This window comes from Delphinus delphis, chromosome 12, assembly GCF_949987515.2.
Source record: "Delphinus delphis chromosome 12, mDelDel1.2, whole genome shotgun sequence".
Taxonomy (NCBI): domain Eukaryota; kingdom Metazoa; phylum Chordata; class Mammalia; order Artiodactyla; family Delphinidae; genus Delphinus; species Delphinus delphis.
Genome location: NC_082694.2, coordinates 35,826,637 through 35,839,943, shown reverse-complemented (window position 1 = coordinate 35,839,943; position 13,307 = coordinate 35,826,637). Strand labels below are relative to the sequence as shown.

General features: G+C 45.2%; 1 long non-coding RNA gene across 1 annotated transcript in view; it reads left to right on the top strand.

Annotated features, from left to right (window-relative positions):
* The window catches only part of LOC132435413 (uncharacterized), a 30,004-nt gene extending 17,327 nt beyond the window's left edge, over window positions 1-12,677 (top strand). The window contains exons 2-3 of the long non-coding RNA XR_009521533.1: window positions 11,356-11,532; window positions 12,614-12,677. This is a non-coding gene — a long non-coding RNA (uncharacterized lncRNA). The remainder of the gene's footprint in view (window positions 1-11,355; window positions 11,533-12,613) is intronic.
* Window positions 12,678-13,307: the final 630 nt, after the last annotated feature.

Below are 13,307 nucleotides of genomic sequence, written 5' to 3'. Positions count from 1 at the left end.
GGAAGTTGAGGGTCTGGTTCAATGGCTTCAATTTCTAAAGAGTAGGAGGTAGGTCATAGGCAGAAATGTGGGGGGGGGTGGGGAAGGGCGGGGGGAGGAAGGGTAGGCAAGAGAGTAGAGAGGGTATGAAATAGAAGAAACTTCGAACTTCGTGATTTTGAGAGAACTTCCTTCACGGGCAGGTTGGAGGAAAGATAACTGGGTGGTGGGAAGAGGGAAAATACAGAGGGAGGAAAGAAGGAAGGAAGGGGGTCACAGCCAACCTGCCAGCATCTGCCTCCCTACTTACCTTTTAGCCCATCTTGGCTCTGATCTTCCAGTTCATAGACAAGGAAGCAAATAAGGTGGGTCTGATAAAGCAACTGGCAAGTTTTGGCTTCTAGATAACTGGAAGAGGGTGTCATGTTTATGACTCACAAATATTAACTTAACATAAGAACCAATCCATTTTTGAAAACTCTTCCTTTACTGTGGCATCATGGTGTTACCTCCCAATGTTGACACTAGAAAATAAAATATCGCGAGCGTCCACTAAAATTTTAATAGAGAAGTATGTTAAAAGTCTTTTGTTCCCCAGGCTTTTCTTTTCGGCTAGAACAGGACCTGACTGTTTAACTTGTGGTTAAGGATTATTTGCGCGGGGCACCTTGGTAGGTGAAATGTAGTGGATTTGGCGTCTTGCCCGTGGAACACTGGGCAGGAGCTCCAGTTACAAATTGCAGCTGTATAAAATAACAGGAAATGTGGGGCTTTGAAAGATTCCACTGGAAAGATTAATTATTTGGAAAAGAGTTATGCAGCAGCTTCATGTGTTTTTGGAGAAAAGGTGGCCCACGCCATTTTTAATAGTGCAAAAGAAAATTCTGCTACTAGGAGAGAGAGGGGAAGAGAGGAGCTCTTGTTTCCTGGAAGGGCTCACATTTAGTTTTAAAACCATCTTTATTCTCTTTGTTGGAAGACAAGGAGTTAGAAATGAAAGGCAGATGGAATCCCAGAAAGATCTGAGGCTTAGAAAAGATCAGGATTTCCTAATTCTCTGAGATGACCTCCCTGCTCCTTTTTTTTTTTCGTTTCTCCCTCTCATCCCCCATCTTGCCCCTCAACATCTAATAATTTCCTATACATCAGTCCACCATGGACATTCATTTTTCTGTAGGAATGTTATTCAAATAAACTCACAACTTCTGGGTAGACAACTGATTCTGGGTTTAGCAACTCTGTGATGTCCAGAAAGATAAACCAACATTTATTGCCCGGCAGGGGTGACCCCAGATGATCAGGCAAGCTGACACACAGCGAGGCTTTCTGAGAACAAAGTGTTTCTACACATTTGAAGTAAAATAATTCAGTCTTTCCAGTGTACTCTGACTGTGAACTGCCAAAAAATTGCAGGGCAGCTGATGTCTAAGGGGAAAACAGCATTTTTCTTGAGTTCTTGAGACATCTTTCAATGTCTATAGAGAAGGGATGTATGTCTTCAAGTAGGTTCATCGCTTTGTTTCACCTTGAACATCATTCATCTGAAGTCAGCCCTGGAGAGATTTGTCTGGCTTGAAGGTTTACTTGAGCAATGGAGGGAGGAAATTTTCTTCCTCTATTTCTTCATCTCTCATAATTGAGCCTGACCACTGAATATGAGAAATGTTTGCTCTCCGACGTGATGGGAAATGGGATGTTTAGGTCAATCAACTATTTGCATTGATAAAGAGCAACCACTGGAAGACTCTGTGCAGTAATATATGCTTCATAACCAGGTCTAAAGCTGTGAAACTCAGGCTTTCTGAGATAACCAGGACTTCAGGACTTGAGAAGCTGTCAGCGAGTTGGGTCATCATTATAACACGAGTCAATCTCATGGAAAGTAGATGGGTAGTAAACGGAATATTTCCAGTTACTAGGTGGCCAGAAAAACATAGTTCTGTTAAGTTTCTAATTGAATTTTTAAGTCAGAGAAGTGTGGTTTTATAGAAATTATGATGGAAGTGCATGGTTTCTCCTTACCCCTAAATTCTAATAGCATAGTCTCATGGCTGCCTCAGATGTGAAGGGAGAAGATGAACACGAACCTTGTCTGTTTACCCATGGACTCCATTTTCTGTACTTCCTCCCCACCCCCACCATCCTCTTCTGCACACCTTGACTCTGGTACCCGGGGTCTCTCATCATCTTCAATAATAAACTTTTAATGGCCCTTGTGCTAAGGGTTGAGGATGAGAAAAGACACAGTTCCCGCTCTCAGGGGACATTCATTTTAGCTGGAGAGACATAAGTACACGTCAATCCAGGGAGGTGTATGCTTGCGGCAGAGAGCACAGCCTGGAGCCCGGAAGGAAAGAAGCTGGACCAGGAGAGACCAGAATCAGCATTGCCATTCACCAATCCGTCTGTGCCCCAGAAGTGAAATCAGGAAAAGACTTTGCTTCTATCACACCTGCTGTGTTATTCCCCGGCCCCTGGATGATATCAGAAGCACACAACCCACTGCTTTTTCAGCCTTAACTCAAGTGTTCCTCAGGAGTCTCCTGCTAGCCCAACCTCACTCAAACCCTCACTCATTTAACTTAAAGCTTCTTTCCTTCTAGTCGTGGGAATCCTAAATGTCTCACATTTTTCTATCTATTCTTCTGTCCCTCCTCCAGCCTCTGGTTCCTCCAGGACGGGATACAGGGAGCAAAGATGGGTATAAAGGACAGAAACTGTCTACCTGACTGGGGCCATTATATAGAGCCACTGGGAAGTGGCACATGTATTGCAGAAGAAGAGGGAACAAGAGAATGGTCATGTCCCAGGTCTCGAGCAAATTCTTTGAGCAGGAAAGAATTCAAAAGCGAGCCATGGTAAAGTGGAAGCGAGTTTATTTAGAGAGATACACATTCCATAGGCAGAAAGCAGTCCATCACAGAAGGTAAGAGTGGGCCCGGGGTGTGTGGTGTGGTTAGTTTTTTACGGGCTGGGTAATTTCATAGGCTAATAATTGGGAAGATTATTCCAACTATTTTAGGGAAGGGGGCGGGGATTTCCAGGAATTGGGCCACCAAATTGGGCCTTACAATGCCAGCCTCAGAACTGTCATGGTGCCTGTGGATGTGTCACTTAGCATATGTTACTGTATTACAATGAGCATATAATGAGGCTCAAGGTCTACCAGAAGTCGAATTTCCCTCCATCTTGGGCCTAGTAGGTTCTAACCAGTTTTTGTGGGTCCTGTGTTTCTCAATGGCTGTGTCATCCTTTTAATGGTTGTGCCCTGCCTCCATCCCTCCTGTCTCACAGGTGAGCCCTCCTGCTTTGTTGAGTTCTTTTGAGGCCCCTATGGAGTGGGAGAGCAGTGAGTGTGCACTCAGCTTTCCTCAGAAAGGACTATACCCCTACAGCCCCCCACTTAAGTGCCCTCGGCTTCCGCTTTTGTTGACAGAGCACTCCCACACATACACCACCCCTCCCCCTACCCTGTGGTCATCTGCCCTGACAAGCAGAGCTTAAAAGACCTTAAAAGAGGGCTTCCCTGGTGGCGCAGTGGTTGAGAGTCCGCCTGACGATGCAGGGGACACGGGTTCGTGCCCCGGTCCGGGAAGATCCCACATGCTGCGGAGTGGCTGGGCCCATGGGCCATGGCCGCTGGACCTGCGCGTCCGGAGCCTGTGCTCCGCGGCGGGAGAGGCCACAGCGGTGAGAGGCCCGCGTACCGCAAAAAAAAAAAAAAAAAAAAAAAAAAGACCTTAAAAGAAATTGGAAAACAGCTCAAAGCTTTTCTCCCACTGTGTCCATTCGAACTCTATTCTGCTGGAGAGACCCTCTGAGACCCCCGGTGGGACACAGCTGTTCCTGGGTAGCACTCCCCTCCCTCCGCCATCAGCAGCAGGGGCAGCCAGCACCTCTGCTTTGAACTTCTCCCGTCTTCCTCATAGCAGGAAACCCATGCCAAGCACACCGGGTCCACCTTTTGGGTCCCCTCGCTTGGCTTGAGGGGAAGGGAGCCACCCAGGACTCCAGGACGACTCTCTCCTTAGAATCTTCACGGCTAACATTTAGAATGAATCTCCTGAAGATGAATAAGTGATAGGTTCAGTAAGGCCGAACTCCGGTTCTTCGGGGTTTTTTGTTTTTGTTTCGTTTTGTTTTGTTTTGTTTTTTAATTTAACAAGTCCTGCCCACATGGTCCAGCACCTTTCTTTTAAAAAAGAGTGTTCTTGTTACCTATTTTATCAGTTTAGGGGGCCTCAGCTCTGCTTAAAGGAACAAGGAAAGTCCTGTACTACCTCTCTGTTACTCTTTTTTTTGGGGGGAGTGGGTTGTGGTTGTAATTTTATTTTATTTTTGGCCTTTATTTGTATTGAAGTATGGTTGATTTACAATGTTGTGTTAGTTTTGGGTGTACAGCACAGTGATTCAGTTATACATACATACATATATATGTAAATCTATTCTTTCTCAGATTCTTTTCCATTATAGGTTATTACAAGATATCGAATATAGTTCACTGTGCTTAACAGTAGGCTCTTGTTGGTTATCTATTTTATATATAGTAGTGTGTATCTGTTAATCCCAAACTCCCAATTTATCTCTCCCCACCCCTGTTATTCTTAATGAAAGAAATATCTACAATTTGTATAGCACTTCCTCAGGGCACCACTAGACACTGTGTGCCATGTGGATGGTACCCCCTAGAGTTGTGCAGCACACAGCCTGCACAGCTGAGGTGGCAGCCTTGTGATTTATGGTTTTGCTTTAAGAGCTATAGGCTCTTTCACATACATAATAGCAGTAGTTGTCTTTTTTTTTAACCATATAGAATGTACCAGTATAAATTACACAGTACAGCGTATACACTTTTGCTCAGCACTAAGCAGACAGGATTTGAATTTGTCACCTCAGGCCATGCTCTTTTTCCTTTTGGATTCCACCAGTTATCCTACAGATGAGCAAACTCCAGCTCAGAGAGGTAGCACAGCTGGCTTTGAGTCGCACAGCGTCTTCCGCTTTATTTCACAGACTTAATGTATCTTGAAGAATGTGATCTTAAAGGAGAATCTCAGGGAGAGGCATAATAATATTGAACACACACACACACACACACACACACACACACACACACACACAAGATATGGCTCAAGCTCTTGTAGCATCTTTCTGTTCCTTTCCTCTATGTACAGTTGTCTGGGCGTCTTGAGGGAAGGTAGGCTGGGATGGCAGGCGATCCTGAGAGGGGAGCCCTGCATGTATTACCCACAGAAAATGTTTGGTTCTCTTAGCTTGGATTAAAAGAAAGAAAGAGGTTAAATGTAAGGTGGACTCAATGCAAATCCAGCAAGTGAAATTGAAATTCTGTAACCCAACACTTGTGTTTTTTCAAAAATGAATATTTACTGATTTTTTCTGACTAAATATAATACATGCTCAAGTAGAAAATTTATGTGATACTGCAAAGTATCAAGAAAAATATAAAACCCTGTTACCCAAAGATTAACCAGGTTTGTTTATTATTTTAAAACTGACAAAGGGGGCTTCCCTGGTGGCGCAGTGGTTGAGAGTCCGCCTGCCGATGCAGGGGACACGGGTTCATGCCCTGGTCCGGGAAGATCCCACATGCCGTGGAGTGGCTGGGCCCGTGAGCCATGGCCGCTGAGCCTGCGCGGCCGGAGCCTGTGCTCCACAACAGGAGAGGCCACAGCAGTGAGAGACCCGCGTACCGCAAAAAAAAAAAAAAAAAAAAAAAACTGACAAAGGGAAATTGCACTTTTATTTGCTCCTTATGACTGTCCTATTGGGGCTGAGGTTACAGGCATTTTTTAGTCCTAAGAATACAGAGAAGACCAGAACTCATATTGTGTAACAGGGAGAATGGCCTACATAAACCTGGACCCAGCTATTCTTAGTCAAAACTACTTTTTTTTCCTCCATCTTCAGTTAAAAGTCAGTCTCTTCTCCCTTAGTTCAGTACTAAAAGTGATTTACAGACTAGAAAAACAATTCCTCCATTATATTAGGGGCTCAATAAATGCTCTCAGTTGAAATGGAATGAAATAGATGGACGATGGGGGCAGGGACCATAGTCTGAGATCTAATGAAATCTGGTCTAATGGAGGAATTAAGGTAAATACATGGGTGGGTCAGAGAGATCTGGCTCTGTCCCTCCTAACTGTTTGACTCTGGGCAAAGGTTCCACATGTGCCCAAATGGACGTAGGTACCAAATATAAGATAGCACTTAACTTTCCAACGGGGAAATCCTCTCGTAATATTTTGGTCAACCTGAGCACATAAAGCTTTTAGTGAGATAGATGAAATTGTGATGTACTTTTTCAATAAATGAATTTAGTTACACATCCATGTTTAATACCATTTATGCAATATAATAAATTAATTTATAAATACCGCTTTTTTCCACTTTCATATTTCACTTAAAAAGTCTATTTAAATTCTTCATGTACCTCTTGGTCATCAACGTCCTAACTGCGACTAGACCCATTTATTCGGCATTCTCACTGCCGTCTGGATTGTCGGAGATTCTCTTGGACCCTTTATGGGATGCTTTCCCTGGAAGTTTTATCCCAATCCACAAAGTGTCCATTCGAATAGCATTAGTCAGTTCAGGCCTTCACCGGTCTCTCCAACATAACTGCTCACTGTTCTGCTTTTTAAAGTGATCATAAAAAGCTTGTTTATAGCAACTTCCAGCATTGCAAATGTAAAGTCACATTCCCAGGAATAGCTAACAAACCTGTGTTACATTTTCTCACCTCCTTTTGTACTGAGCTGGTGATCTCTGTGAGCTTCCAAAACTAGAAATTTGGAAAGCATTGGTGTAACATGAGAGGCATGGCAAGGACCCTGTGATGTTGTGATTTATGTTAAGAAATATATATGTGGTCTTTTTCCCATTTCTGGTTCAGAGCTCCTAAAATCCTTGGAATTTCCTAAGTGATAAGAGCCATAAGGTGAAATGGGTGTCTTTCATTATTCTTATAATAAGCCCCTTTCAACCACACCTGAATTTATTAATGAGCTGATTTTTGGAAATTCCCAAGATAACCTAAGAATAGGGGCTGGTTGCCAGGGGAACCAACCTTGGGATTAGAGAGATGAAATTTTCACTCTCACCAGCTTGAGCTCTGGAGAGGGGCAAGAAGCTGAAGGTTAAATCAATCACCGACAGCCAATGATTTGATCATATATGCATACGTAATGAAGCCATGAGTGACACTCCTAGAGAGGGCACGGAGGCTCTGGTGCCCTTCCCATGTAACTGGCCCTATGCATCTTTCCCATCTGGCTGTTCCTGAGTTATATCCTTTTATAATAAATGGGTAATCTAATTTATTTATTTTATTCATTTATTTTTGGTTACCGTTGGGTCTTTGTTGCTGCGTGTGGGCTTTCTCTAGTTGCAGTGAGCGGGGGCTACTCCTCGTTGCAGTGTATGCACTTCTCATTGCGATGGCTTCTCTTGTGGAGCGCCGGCTCTAGGCGCATAGGCTCACTAGTTGTGGCGCACGGGCTTAGTTCCTCCATGGCATGTGGGATCTTCCCGGGGCAGGGCTTGAACCCGTGTCCCCTGCAATGGCAGGCGGATTCTTGCCACTGCGCCACCAGGGAAGCCCACAAATGGGTAATCTAGTAAGTAGAGTGTTTTCCTGAGTTCCGTGAGCCACTCTAGCAAATTAATGGAATCAAAGGAGGTGGTCATGGGAAACTCTGAATATAGCCAGTCGGTCAGAAGCACAGGTGACAACATAGATTTGCCATTGGCATCTGAAGTGGAGGCAGTCTTGTGGACTTGACCTGTGAGATCTAACTACGGGTAGATAGTGTCAGAATTGAGTTGAATTGTAGGCACCAGCTGGTGTCATAGAATGCTTGATGTATGGAAAACCCACACATCTGGTAACCAGAAATGCCAGAAGTGTTAAGTGTTAGTAGGAAAGGAAGCACTCAAGAGTGTATTTTTCCTTTACAGACCCCAAAATAAAGTACTCCCCTCTCTTCTGGGCCATAACTTTAGGGGGAAGAAAACCTTGCCTCATTGGTAGACATATACACTTTAGACATATTGGTAGACATATACACTGTGGTTAACATTTTTACACTTTACATGCCCAGGTATAAAATGTAGGTAATAACTGTTAGAATTAACTGTGGGCTCCTGGAGGGCAGGCATTTATTCCTGCATCTAATTTATTCATCCTTGTCCTCTGTGCCCAGCACAGCGACTGGCTCATAACAAGTGCTCAATTATATATTTCTTGGACAAGTGAATGAATCCAAAAGCATTACTTAGTTTACAAGGCAAGCATCCATTTCAGTCTGCAAGACTGTCTGAACCCCAGGCTCTTCTCACACGTTCGGGTGGGGGAACTGGCCCAAACCAAGTGATTACGTAGGCTAATGTGTCACACCCATGACTGTAGTCCAGTGCTTGGAACAGTGCTCCACGCATATGGATTTCAAAACCCACCTAAGTTAGAATGTATTCAGACAAGACGCTGATTTTGAATGCTGCCACCTCTACTCCCTCTGGCACAGCTCTGTAACTTCCCGCACTTTGTGAAGCCCAAGGGGTGGCGGAGCAGAGGTTGATTGACTCTGGGAGATCAGTCTGGGCCTGTGGTGGGGCTGGGGAACCCTGGACCCGTTACTAAGACAACATCTGAAAATAAAGGACTAGCAGCCAGAAGCGAGTTTGATTCAAAAGAGTGTGGAAGCCGGGTGGCGTTTCCATGGACAGCTCAGAACCCCCATAGAAAGAAATCATGAGGAAACTTTAATAACCAGACAGGACATGGTCAGAAAACCCAAACTGAATTATATTTAGTTAAACAAGTATCACTCCACCACCCTGGTTTTTCTGTTTGCTTTTTTTTTTTAATTTCCTCACATGGTTTTTAATTCACTTTAGTCACTCAACTTTTTTTTTTAAATTAATTTATTTGGCTGTGTGGGGTCTTAGATGCAGCACGTGGGATCTTTTGTTGTGGCGCTCGGGCTCTTCCTTGCAGCTTGTGGGCTTCTCTAGTTGTGGCGTGGGGCCTCCAGAGCTCACGGGTTCAGTAGTTGCGGCGCGCGGGCTTAGTTGCCCCGCGGCACGTGAGATCTTAGTTCCTGGACCAGGGATCAAACCCGCGTCCCCTTGCATTGGAAGGCGGACTCTTAACCACTGGAGTCCCACCACCCTGTTTTTTTAAGGAGACTTTACCACAAGCCCTTAGGTGCATGTGAGTGCATGTACGAGAGAAGCCTGTACATAATGGGGTACAAGGGGTGACAGCTTCCTATCCTTAAAGGGCTGAAGAAATGGAATCAATAGGGAAGGAGAAAGCAAACATCAGCTGAGCACCAGGCACAACGTTGTGTCTGGTGCTCTCGCCCCGCTGTCAAACAGCCTAGGCTGGAACCCTAGCCCTCCCGCTGACTAGCTGGCTCACCTTAGCCAAGTTAGCAACATCTTTGCTCTCAAGTTTCCCACTTTCAAATGTGAATATCAGTCCCCACCTCATGGGTTTGTGGTGAGGACTGCATGAGTGGATGCATACTGTGGTGGGTTAAAGAGCCACAATAGCTTTGTTATTTCTCCCATCAGATAGTGGAGTCTATTTCCCCTCCCCTGGAGCCTGGGCTGTCCCTGTCACTGGTTTGACCACATGATCAGCAGAATAATGGCCTCCCCAAAAGAGTGTAGAAATTGAGTGGCAGTTTCATGGATGGGACAGAACCTTCATAACCGGACAGGACATGGTCAGAAAATAAAAATTGAACTTATATTTACTTAAATGGGTATCACTCCACCGCCCAACATCAGAGCACTGGCAGATTTGGTTCATAGATGGCTATGAACCATCTTTCTGGATCATAGATGGCTACCTTTTCCTTATGTCCTTACGTGACAGAAGGGACGAGGGAGCTCTCTGGGGTCTCTTGTGCCCCTTGATAAGGACATTAATCCCATTTATGAGGGCTCCACCCTCATGACCTAATCGCCTCCCAGAGACCTCACCTCCAAATACCATCACATTGGGAATTAGGTTTCAATTATAAATTTGGGGGTACACAACACTTAGTCTATAGCAGCAGATATTATCACATCTGTGATAGTTGGGATTATTGTTGAACAAATATTCCTCCTTTCTGCTTCTCACTGTGAGCAGAGTGGACTTGGCCTTGTGACTCGATTTGGCCAATGGGATGTTAGCAGTGGCGTTACCAAACCCAAACTTGGGTCTGCTCACCCATGCACAGTAAAACCAATCTACTGACACTGGGTTGTTCTGAAGGGAAGTGCAGAGTTTATTGCGGGACACCAAGCAAGGAGTCCAGGGCATCTAGTGCTCAAAACACATGAACTCACCGATGGGTTTCAGCAAAGAATTTTTAAAGACCAGGTGAGGGAGGGGAGTCACAGGGTATGTGATCAGCTCATGCACAATCCTCTGATTGGTTGATGGTGAGGTAACAGGGTGGTGTCACATAATTAATCCTCAAGCTCCGGTAGGTCTGCGGGATACATGCTTGTGGTCATCTAGTAGTTAATTTATTCCGTTTGGCGGGGTTTTAGCATCTGCAAAACAATTCAGGAAATGTACATCGGGTACTGTTATGTAGGTACTTCAAAGAGGAGCTAAAGCAGAGGATATGGGGAGGGGTCTGTCCTGGGAAGGCCCCATAGGGTCCTGTTTGGTTACAGTGACAAAAGCAGAGTCTTTAAATGTCAGCTTGGGCTTTTGCCATCACCACAAGATGCCCAGGAGGCCTGTAGGTCTCAGAAGAACAAGTGGTATATGGAGAAGAGGATCCCAGCCACACCAAAGACCTTCGAGTGAGGTAATACATGACGATTGCTTTATGCCACTGAGCTGTGGGGTGATTGATACACAATCTTTAGGTGAGAAAATTGAGGTTCAGGGAGCCTTGTTTAAAAACAAGAATAGCTCATGGAAATGTTCATAGTAAAGGAAGCTTTTTATTTAGAGAATCGAATGAAAGTCCTTATATTAGTTTTCTAGGACTGAGCTGACAAGTTACTACACACCGTGCGGCTTACAGCGCTGGAAAAGTATTCTCTCCCAGTTCTGGAGGCTAGTTGTCTGAAACCAAGGGGTCAGCCCGACCATGTTCCTTGGGAAGGCTCTAGGGGAGAGTCCTTCCTGGCCTCTTTCTAATTTTTGGTGGTTCCCGGCAATCCCTGGTGTTCCTTGGCCTGTACCCCTCACTTTTCAAAAGTTCACTTTACGTCACTTCGCTTTTATGAAAGATCTACATTAGAACCTGTTTTCACTAACCAAAAGAAATCTGAAGAGGAATTTGGCTTTTACCCCCCAAAAAAGGCGAAAAGTGAAAATAGCGTTCACCATTGGTTTTGCAGGAGCTGTTATAGAGGCAGCACATCCCCAAGCAGCCAGCACGGCACCACCAAGCTCCTTCCCTGGGAACTACACTCAGCATCTCAACATCCAGCCACCACAGTTTTGAACTGTGTCTGTGAGCACCCGTGCTGCATCTCGATTTATTTTGTGCATCTGTTAGCAAGATGTGTCCTAAGGTAATTGCTTCTTTGCTTTACACGATCTTGGCTTACAAACGTTTTCCTGGGAATGCTCTACTTTCAGATAGGAGGGAAACCGGTAGATGCTTCACTCCACTCTCTTCCTCCATCGTCACATGGCCTTCTTCCTTACCCGTGTCTCTGCGTCTGATTCTCCTTCTCCTTTCTCTTAGGAGGACACCAGTCATTGGATTTAGGGCCGCCCCCCAATCTAGAATGACCTCATCTTAACTAATTACGTCTGCAAAGACCCTATTTCCAAATAAGGTCACATTCTGAGGTTCTGGGTGGACATGAACTTTGGGAGGACACTACTAAACCCAGTGCAGTTCCTCTGTTTAATACTAGAAAACTAGAGGTATTATTAGGCAGACTATGCTCAAAAGAGAGCTTCAGGCAAAAATTCAGAGAGGGCATAGTTTAAACCTTGAGGGGAACAGGTTGGGAAGACTTGGGGTAGAAGGTAAGACTGAACCTCTGCTTAGGTATGTCATACATCTGTGACAGTTTCGGAGCTGCAAAAGAACACGGTTGAGCGCTGTTGCTCTAGGTCATGTGAAGGTGAGCATTGCTTACTTTGAATAAAACTCTCAAGCCATTTTAGACGCTCACACCATGAGGTACCATTTTCCTTCCACTGGTTTCTCTGTCAGAGCCTTTTGTGATGTGCTTCTGTCCTGATGAGCCCCTCACAGGAGGTGGGGAGCCCTGGATATCACCTCCCTAGTACCTGCTGTCCTCGGGTGATTAATTTCTGGAGGAGTGTATTTCAGAAGTTTGGGAAAACAAATGTGCTATGTGAGTGTTGGCAAGAATACTTTTGAATGTCTACAAACTGGCTATTTCAAAATCAAGCCTGTGTGTGGACAAGACAAAGCTTGAAGTCCTTGGCTAAGACATCATGGGTGCCAAGTTCAAAAGTAGAAGACACTGCTTCTCGAGCTAGTTGATCCAAATACAAAACAGAATGTAAAATGTTATTACTATATTAAGTCTCAGTGTCTCAAATTTTCTTTAACATGCTTGGGCTCTGGGGTCAGGCAGACCCGATTCAAATCCCATTTCTGCTCCCCAGTAGTGATGAGACCTTGATGTGTACCTGCTCTGAGCTTCAGTTTGAAAATCTACGGAATGGTCCTAATACACCTGTGCGAAGACCTGCCATGAGGATTAAATGACAGAGTAAGTGTAAAGGGCCAAGAACAGAGCCAGGTCTGTAGTGGGTCCTCACAATGTTAAAGTTCAGTTCTGTTGCCCTTATCTTCCTGCATAGAGACAGGTGCCGAAGGATGGAGACGTATTACTGTCATTGATCTCGGGAGAGTCCCCAAGTGTAAGGCTCGTGCATCCTTCTCTCCCACCACCAGTCTTTATCCTCGGCACATACAAAGGGCTGGGGCAGGGAGACACCAGAAATGGGAATTTGGAAGGAGACTGGACAGTGCAAAGACGAGGGATGAAAGAGACACAAAAGCACCAGGGAAGGAAGCGTTTGTTTTTTCTTTGGTACGCAGTGGGCTTTTTGCCCCTTATGGAAGGAGGTCGAGGCATTGATGGTCCTGCAGAGGAAGAGTGGAAGAGTGAAGGCTCGCTAAGGCTACAGGCAGGAGGAAGAGGTGCACAGGGGTCTGCGGAGACTAGGAAGATGGGTCAGGACAGAAGAGCCTGGACTGTCCCCCCGAGCCAAGTTGGGAGAGCAGGGCGAGTCGGAGGAGGACAGACAAGCTCATCTAATCTAGCTCCTGGTAACAGCAAGTGGGGTCACCGTGTCT